The 9,281-nt window shown below is 43.4% G+C and overlaps 1 pseudogene; it reads right to left on the bottom strand.

Moving 5' to 3' along the window:
* Positions 1–8,024: 8,024 nt before the first annotated feature.
* On the bottom strand, positions 8,025–9,022 carry LOC120989352 (annotated as a pseudogene).
* Between the last annotated feature and the right edge of the window lie 259 nt (positions 9,023–9,281).

Raw genomic sequence — 9,281 nt, 5'->3', positions numbered from 1 at the left:
CATGCAGCCAGCGGAACAATGGCTAGGCCCTTCACAGTAGTTATTAACCCCTTTCAGCAGTCCCCCATTCACTGAAGGGGGGACTGCTGAGATGGGTTAATAACTACTGTGAAAGGGGGACTGCTGAAAGGGGTTAATAACTACTGTGAAGGGGGACTGCTGAAAGGGGTTAATAACTACTGTGAAGGGGGACTGCTGAAAGGGGTTAATAACTACTGTGAAGGCCCCCCCGACGATGGGGGTGTGGCTTCATTGGGGGGGCATGGCTTCACAAGGGTGGGATACAGTGGGCTTGTGCCCCGGATGTTTTCAGACCCTAGCAACACCCCTGCTCTGACCCCTGACTTTCAGTCCCACCCTCCTCTGACCCTCCGCTCACCAATCAGGCGCTGCTGATCTCCCCCCCCCCCCGCCCCCTGACACGCTGCGTCGTGCGTTATGCTACATCGTGCGTACGTTTATGGAGTCTCAGCCTGCCCTGGAGTACCTCGTCCGTGCCATGCTAAGCCCACCTGCCGTCGATAGGCCAGTTGCCGACTGTATAATGTGCCCTACTCATTGCCACAGTGTCCCAGGCTTTTGCACATTGCTATACACATGGGGGTATGTGCAAAGCTTTGCACCCTAGTGTCTGTAGTACAGACACTAGGATGCAATGCTCTTCCCAGTCTGCACATGCCACCATGTGTATAGTAGAAGTGTACATACTAGGGTATACAGACTAGTTTTATTAAAATGTAAATAAGCCCCACCCTCAATAAAAATTAGTCTCCCTTTTCCTATTGTATACAAAAAAAAAGTGTCAAAACAAAATAAAAATTAACATATTTGATACTGGCGTATGGGTAACTGTCTCAACTATTAAATTATAATGTTACCGATGCTGTACAGCAACTGGCGCAAACCTTAAAAAAATCCAAAATTGCTGCTTTTTACTCGCATCCTAGAAAAATGAAATAAATGATTAAAAAGTCACATATACGCAAAGGTGTAACCAATAAAAACTTGCAAGATCATACTTGTCTATCTCAAGTACATCCACACCATCGGAACGCCTCTTCTCTGCAACAGGCAACATAGCGTGTAAGAAGAGAGCTAGCCTCAGCCTCTGACTTTTTTACATTCTAATGCAAAATTTTTATAATTATGTAACTCCTAAAATTGTTTTAATATGGCCTTTGTACATAATTAAAGTAAAGTAAAATCATATAAACCCAATTTTTTTGTCATTTTGGTGTTTTTCCCGATTAATCAATGAAATTATCGACAACTAATCGATTATTCAAATAATCGTTAGCTGCAACCCTAATTAGAATGATCTTCTGGTGAAAAAAAAAATCTCAATTAAGTGGGGAATGATCAGAACACTAACCTGGTGCCCTGCTTTTTGTCTTTTCAGCTGCAGTTCATCTGACCTCCAGGCTTCTCTTCTACCATCCAAGATGGACACATTACTTACTGGACTACCTGATGCACACTGTGCACTTTGCTCTCCAAGAAACTTCATGCTCTTTCAACCCTGCTGTTAGATTGGCCAGCACTGCTCACATGAAGTGGTCTTGCAACAGCGGTCCGCAAGGGGTCTCTTTAAGATGAGATAAGTGTTTTGTGACGTCAGTTGCACTGAAGCAACAACGGGACGGAGTCCCTTTACGAAATGGTGTTGGTACCCAGGTGTAGGAATGGCCGAGTAATATAGGGTGACCTATAATGTCCCTTATTGTTTTGTGTGCACATGTCACGGTGCTCCTACATGAATACGCTGGAACCCCTGGCGTTGGCTCTGAAGCAGAGTGAACAATTGAGGGATTTGAACAAATATTTGAGTCCAGACCTTGTGATGAAGTTTAATGGCAGCTTTACTTTGCATAAAAGTTTCTCCAAATGGTTTGCAGACATTTTCTTGGTTCCAGCAGGCTTTAGCATTAACTCTGGCAGGCAAACAATCTCAACTCTGCTACATTGGTTTCTCTTTTGCTCTGCTGTACTAACAGACTTAAATGAAATCTCTGCTTCTGCAGGATGCTGCAACTTCTCTCTGTAGTCTGACTCTGGATTATGCCAGGAAATAGGTTAGAATCCTGGCAGCTCCAACATGGAGCCTCAACCAGAACTCCCTACCTTCTTCTGGTAGCAAACTGGACTGTCCCACTTCTGACCAAGAAAGTAGGGGAGAATGGAATGGTGAGTTCCATTCTCTCTAAGTGTAGCTCTGCCATAGTTGCTGCCACCTGCTGGTGAACCAGACACATTACATGAACAATTACATAACATTATTATAAATGCACAGTGTCTAGGGACCTGGAAATAAATGCATAAGATAACATTATATTAGCATTAACAGATAGAAGCAGGACATAAGAGCGGTAATTCCACTCTGGGGTGTTACAATCTCACCAATCTGATGGCAACAGATAGTGTATTGGACTACCAAATGCACAGCGTGGCCATCTTGATCTCAAAAGATGAAAAGGAAGGCATTAGGAAAGTGTTCTGCTGTAGAGTCAGAGGGTTGAAGATTTTGAAGATATTTAATTTTTTCTCATTTAATTTTGCTGGTACTACTTTTCAAATTGCACTGCTCAAAAAATAAAGGGAAGACTTAAACAACACAATGTAACTCCAAGTCAATCACACTTCTGTGAAATCAAACTGTCCAGTTATGAAACAACACTGATTGTGAATCAATTTCTCCTGCTGTTGTGCAAATTGAATAGACAACAGGTAGAAATGATAGGCAATTAGCAAGACAACCCTTATAAAGGAGCGGTTCTGCAGGTGGGGACCACAGACCATTCATCTGTTCTCATCCTTTTTGGCTGTTATTTTGGGCACTTTTGCATTTTGTCACTGCTCTCACCCCTAGAGATACAACCCATAGAAGTGGTTCAGGTAGTGCAGCTAATCCAGGATGGCACATCAATGCAAGCTGTGGCAGAAGGTTTGCTGTGTCTGTCAGCACAATGTCCATAGCAGATACCAGGAGACAGGCCAGTACACCAGGAGATGTGGAAGTGGCTGTAGGAGGGCAACAACCCAGCAGCAGGACTGCAAGGAGGAACAGGAGAAGCAGTTCCAGAACCCTGCAAAATGACCTCCAGCAGGAAACTTATATCCATGTGTCTGCTCAAACTGTCAGAAACAGAATCCATGAGGGTGGTATTAGGGTCTGACATCCACAAGTCAGCATTGTGCTTACAGCCCAACACCATGCAGGGCGATTGGCATTTGCCAGAGAACACAAAGATTGGCAGATTCGACATTGGTGCCCTGTGCTCTTCACGGATGAGAGCAGGTTCGCACTGAGCACATGTGACGGACGTGACAGAGTCTGGAGACGCCATGGAGGACGTACTGCTGCCTGTAACATCCTCCAGCATGACCGGTTTGGCATTGGGTCAGTAATGGTCTGGGGGGCATTTATTTGGAGAGCCGCATAGACCTCTATGTGCTAGCCAGAGGTACCCTAACTGCCATTAGGTACTGGGATGAAATCCTCAGACCCATTGTGAGACCATATGCAGATGCAGTGGGCCCTGGGTTCCTTCTGATGCAAGATAATGCTAGGCCTCATGTGGCTGAAGTGTGTCAGCAGTTCCTGCAAGACGAAGGCATTAATGCTATGGACTGGCCAGTCCATTCCCCAGACCTGAATCTGCAACAACAGCTGTCCGCAAGGGGTCTCTTTAAGATGAGATAAGTGTTTTGTGATGCCAGTTGCCCTGAAACAACAACGGGACAGAGTCCCTTTAGGAAATTGTGTTGGTACCCACGTGTAGTTATGGCCGAGTAATATAAGGTCCCTTAATGTTTTGTCGCAATGAGAGAGAAAGAATGTGTAGTGGCACTCACCAGTGTGTTGTTACAAACAGGTAATTTTTTATTCCATATGTGGAATGTAGCAGGGGGCAGACAATTCTTATTCACGCATGTGGAAAGCGACGGCCGTTTTGCGCTAACAAGCGCTTCCTCAGGCTCTGCGTCGGCGCATATCATGCGTGTCACCCTTTTAAATATCGGTGCTGCCGATTGTCATAGCAATCGACAACACAGCCTTCATCAAAGGTTAGTACAAAAATCGATACATGCAACAAAAAGACAAAACAACAGATACCTAGCAATACAGCAATACAATACATATCACGATTGCATGTGCATTATGTGGCTACAGGAATGAACTCAAATCGTTCCTGTCATTTAAACCAAGCTCACCCAGGGCTTGAGTACGCAAAATCCATCTCGCTTCCCACTGCAGGTGGAGGCGATGTCTGTCCCCCCCCTGCAGAGGGGTGGACACAGTCTCCAATCCCGTGAAGGAGATACAATCAACGTTACCTCCATGTACACTTCTAACGTGTTCTATGAATCTCGGGCAACCTTTTCCTGTTTTTATTTAGTTGAAATCTTCCCTCACTCTTTCGAACATGCACCTAATTGTTTTCCCAACATAGAATCGCCCGCAGCTGCAGAGTAGTAAATACACTACATACGTGCTCCTGCAGTTAATAAAACTGTTGATTCTATGTTGGGTGCCAGCAAACTCAATGTATTTCTTTTGGGAGTTATAGGAACATAGAGAACAGCTGCCACAACGGAAATTGCCCTTTGGAATATTATTCCTGAGCCAATTACTGCCTTTGATGGTCTGGAACCTACTTCTCACAAGTCTGTCCTTGATCGTATGGCTTCTTCTGAAAGATATAAGTGGCTTCTGTTCTGTAAGTTCATTCAAGGTAGCATCTCTCCTCAAAATGTCCCAGTTTTTAAGTATCACTGAACGAATTCGTTCTGCCATGGGGCTATATTTGAAAGAGAATGCAAATCTTGAATCTCCACTGGTAGCCCCGATCAGTTTATTTCTTCCAATGCTACCCCTTAATAGGTCATCCTGAGAGAAAGCCTCCTCTTCTCTCTTCATATCTTTATTCAGTACATCCTCTGGATACCCTCTCTATAAGAGTCGCTGTTTCAAATCTGATGCCTGTTTGTGGTATCCACTCTCCCTACTATTTATTCTCCTAAGTCTGATGAACTGGCTGTAGGGTACGGCTTTTTTTACATTCCGTGGGTGGAAGCTGTCATAGTGGAGCAAGGAGTTGGTCGCCGTGGGCTTGGGAAAGCCCTCCGTGACCAACTCGTCGCCCTCAGCCACGACAGCCACATCCAGGAATTCTAATCTAGTACCTCCAAAATTGAGGGTAAATGTCATTCCCATTTCATTTGTATTGAGATATTTGACAAAATCATCGCACTGGGTTTCTGTTCCCTCCCACACTATGAATACGTCATCCACAAAACGTAAATACGTTTTCAACCTAGGTAGAAATGGATTCATAGTGGAGTAAATATACCTTTCCTCCAACCTGGCAAGGTACATATTTTCGAACGTGTAGGAGACGGGGGTCCCCATAGCTGTACCCAGCCTTTGCCTATACCACTCGCCTCCAAACTGAAACACATTGTTAGTTAAAATAAACTCAAGTGCCTCACCAATGAAATCACAAAAAATCGGACTTCTTCCAAGATTGGTTACGATGTCGAGGACCGCCTCTACACCCGCACCATGAGGGATGCGGGTGTAGAGGCTTTCCACATCGAGGGATACTAACTGGTACCCTTCCTGCCAATGCAGTTCCTTTAGGGCCAGTAAGAAGTCATTGGTGTCCCTCAGGTAAGCAGGAGCACTTACCAAGGCCGGCCTGCACACAGATTTCTCCTTGAAAATTCTTGACACAGTGTTACAGAGAGATATAAAAGAGTACGATGCAGTGAAAGAGGAACTCAGTAAAGCAAAAGCTGAGTTAGACTCAAGGCTATCTGACAGCCTTTTGGAGTTGTTCGACAAGAAATTAAATAAAAAGCTCACAATCGTACAAGCTGAAGTGAAGGAGAGAAAGAAAGATAAGTTTGTGAGGGACAAACAATCTTTAACGCTAAGGGGTAGCGTTGGTAGAAATAAACAGATCGGGGCTACCAGTGGAGATTCAAGATTTGCATTCTCTTTCAAATATAGCCCCATGGCAGAATGAATTCGTTCAGTGATACTTAAAAACTGGGACATTTTGAGGAGAGATGCTACCTTGAATGAACTTACAGAACAGAAGCCACTTATATCTTTCAGAAGAAGCCATACGATCAAGGACAGACTTGTGAGAAGTAGGTTCCAGACCATCAAAGGCAGTAATTGGCTCAGGAATAATATTCCAAAGGGCAATTTCTGGTGTGGCAGCTGTTCTCTATGTTCCTATAACTCCCAAAAGAAATACATTGACGTTTACTGGCACCCAACATAGAATCAACAGTTTTATTAACTGCAGGAGCACGTATGTAGTGTATTTACTACTCTGCAGCTGCGGGCGATTCTATGTTGGGAAAAAAATTAGGTGCATGTTCGAAAGAGTGAGGGAAGATTTCAACTAAATAAAAACAGGAAAAGGTTGCCCGAGATTCATAGAACACGTTAGAAGTGTACATGGAGGTAACGTTGATTGTATCTCCTTCACGGGATTGGAGACTGTGTCCACCCCTCTGCAGGGGGGGACAGACATCGCCTCCTCCTGCAGAGAGAAGCGAGATGGATTTTGCGTACTCAAGCCCTGGGTGAGCTTGGTTTAAATGACAGGAACGATTTGAGTTCATTCCTGTAGCCACATAATGCACATGCAATCGTGATATGTATTGTATTGCTGTATTGCTAGGTATCTGTTGTTTTGTCTTTTTGTTGCATGTATTGATTTTTGTACTAACCTTTGATGAAGGCACAGCTGTGTTGTCGATTGCTATGACAACCGGCAGCGTCGATATTTAAAAGGGTGACGCGCATGATATGCGCCAACGCAGAGCCTGAGGAAGCGCTTGTTAGCGCGAAACGGCCGTTGCTTTCCACATGCGTGAATAAGAATTGTCTGCCCCCTGCTACATTCTACATATGGAATAAAAAATTACCTGTTTGTAACAACACACTGGTGAGTGCCGCTACACATTCTTTCTCTCTCATTGCGATTTGAATAATCTCTTCACTGTTAGTAGCTACGCACCACCGCGATTGTGTAGATCCTGAGCAGCCCAGAATACTTGCTTCACTGTCTCGTGGACTGTTCATGTAACTGTGCCGCCCCTACCTCTACTACTGTTATATTTCCCTTAATATTTTGTGCACGTGTCACGGTGCTCCTACCTCGGTACGCTGGAACCCCGGGCGTTGGCTCTGAAGCAGACAAATAGGGTGAACAATTGAGGGATTTGAAGAAATATTTGAGTTCAGATCTTGAGATGAAGTTAAATGGCAGCATTACTTTGCATAAACGTTTCTCCAAATGGTTTGCTGACTTTATCGTGGTTCCAACAGGCTTTAGCATTAACTCTGGCAAGCAAACAATCTCAATTCTACTACATTGGTTTCTCTTTGGCTCTGCTGTACTAACAGACTTAAATGAAATCTCTGCTTCTGCAGGATGCTGCAACTTCTCTCTGTAGTCTGACTCTGGATTATGACAGGGAATAGGTTAGAATCCTGGCAGCTCCAACATGGAGTCTCAACCAGAACTCCCTACCTCCTTCTGGTAGCAAACTGGACCGGCCCACTTCTGACCAAGAAAGGAGGGGAGAATGGATTGGTGAGTTCTATTCTCTCTAAGTGTAGCTCTGCCAAAGTTTCTGCCACCTGCTGGTGAACCAGGCACATTACATGAACAATTACATAACATTATTATAAATGCACAGTGTCTAGGGACCTGGAAATAAATGCATAAGATTATATTAGCATTCACAGATAGAAGCAGGGCGTAGGACTGGTAATGCCACTCTGGAGCATTACAAATCCAATCAAGCACATCTGGGACATCATGTCTCGTTCCTTCTGACAATGCCATGTTGCACCGCAGACTGTCTAGCAGTTGACTGATGTTTTAATCCAGGTCTGGGAGGAGATCCCTCAGGAGAACATTTGCCACCTCGTCAGGAGCATGCCCAGGCATTGTAGTGGAGTCATACAGGGACGTGGAGGCCACACGCACTACTGAGACTCATTTCTTTGTCTTGAGGCATTTCAACTGAAGTTGGATCAGCCTGAAAAAAATACTTTTAAATGTCCCAAATGCTTTAATGATGTGTGAGTTTATTAAGCTGTATATCACTGGATTTATCAATGGAGTCCCAACAGTGTACAGCAGTGATAGAAACTTTTTTATATTCAACGATTGTCCTTTGGTTGGAAGTATATAAACACCAAATAATGTTCCATAGAATATGGAGACCACAGTGAGATGGGAGCTGCAGGTGGAGAAGGCTTTCTGTCTACCAGTAGATGAAGGAATATTCAGGATGACAAAGATGATATACTGTAACTATAGGACATGATAATTATTAGAAAAGCACAGAAAAGTACAGGGGCAGATATTAACATAATTTCCAACTGGACACCACTGGTATCTGAACAAGATAGTTCGAGTATTGGCATCAGGTCACAGAAGAAATGATCAATGGTGTTTGGTCCACAATATTGTAAGGAGGATGTTGATACCATTTCAACTGTCGACAAAGAAAAACCCAACAACCAACTTATAATGACCAGTTTCTGGCACAAATTGCGATTCATGATGGTGGTGTAACGTAATGGGTTACAGATGGCCAAATACCTGTCATAAGACATGACGGTCAGAAGAAAAAATTCTGAACCCTCACAGAAGGCAAATATAAAAAACTGAGCAATGCAACCTACAAAATAAATGGTCCCAACTTTATGCAGTAGAACATGGAGCAGACTGGGGACAATGTCTGTGGTCAGTAAGACGTCAGCTATAGATAGTTGTGTGAGGAAAAAGTACATGGGCTGGTGAAGTTCCCTGACGTGTGTCACCAGGGTTACCATGAGGAGGTTTCCACATAACGTCAGACAGTAGATCAGGAGGAAAATTGTAAAGAGAATGTAATTTACATTCTTTGAGCTTTGAAATCCTAACAAATGGATTTTCGTAACCATGGAAATATTTGGTTGAAGCATATTCTGAACTAAATTAAGCATGTTACAGTGTAAAAAATGTAAAGTCAATAAATATAGTAGAGAACAAAAAAAAATGAAGGCAGCAGTTAAGATTTAAAGCTACTTATTTCTACAGTGCTGGCTAAAAGGAGACAGAATATGCAGAAAGAGAAAAAAAAAGTCATGTAGCATGTTGAAGTAATAAAACATTAAAATATAATAAATGAAGACATAAATACTTTGCTGAATAACCTGGTCATTTATAATTCCCACATGTAATTCCACATTTTAGCAGATATTG

The sequence above is a fragment of the Bufo bufo genome, chromosome 1 (genome assembly GCF_905171765.1).
Source record: "Bufo bufo chromosome 1, aBufBuf1.1, whole genome shotgun sequence".
In the NCBI taxonomy this organism is placed as follows: domain Eukaryota; kingdom Metazoa; phylum Chordata; class Amphibia; order Anura; family Bufonidae; genus Bufo; species Bufo bufo.
The sequence above is the reverse complement of the archived record's forward strand: the minus strand, read 5'-3'. Positions and strand labels throughout refer to the sequence as shown.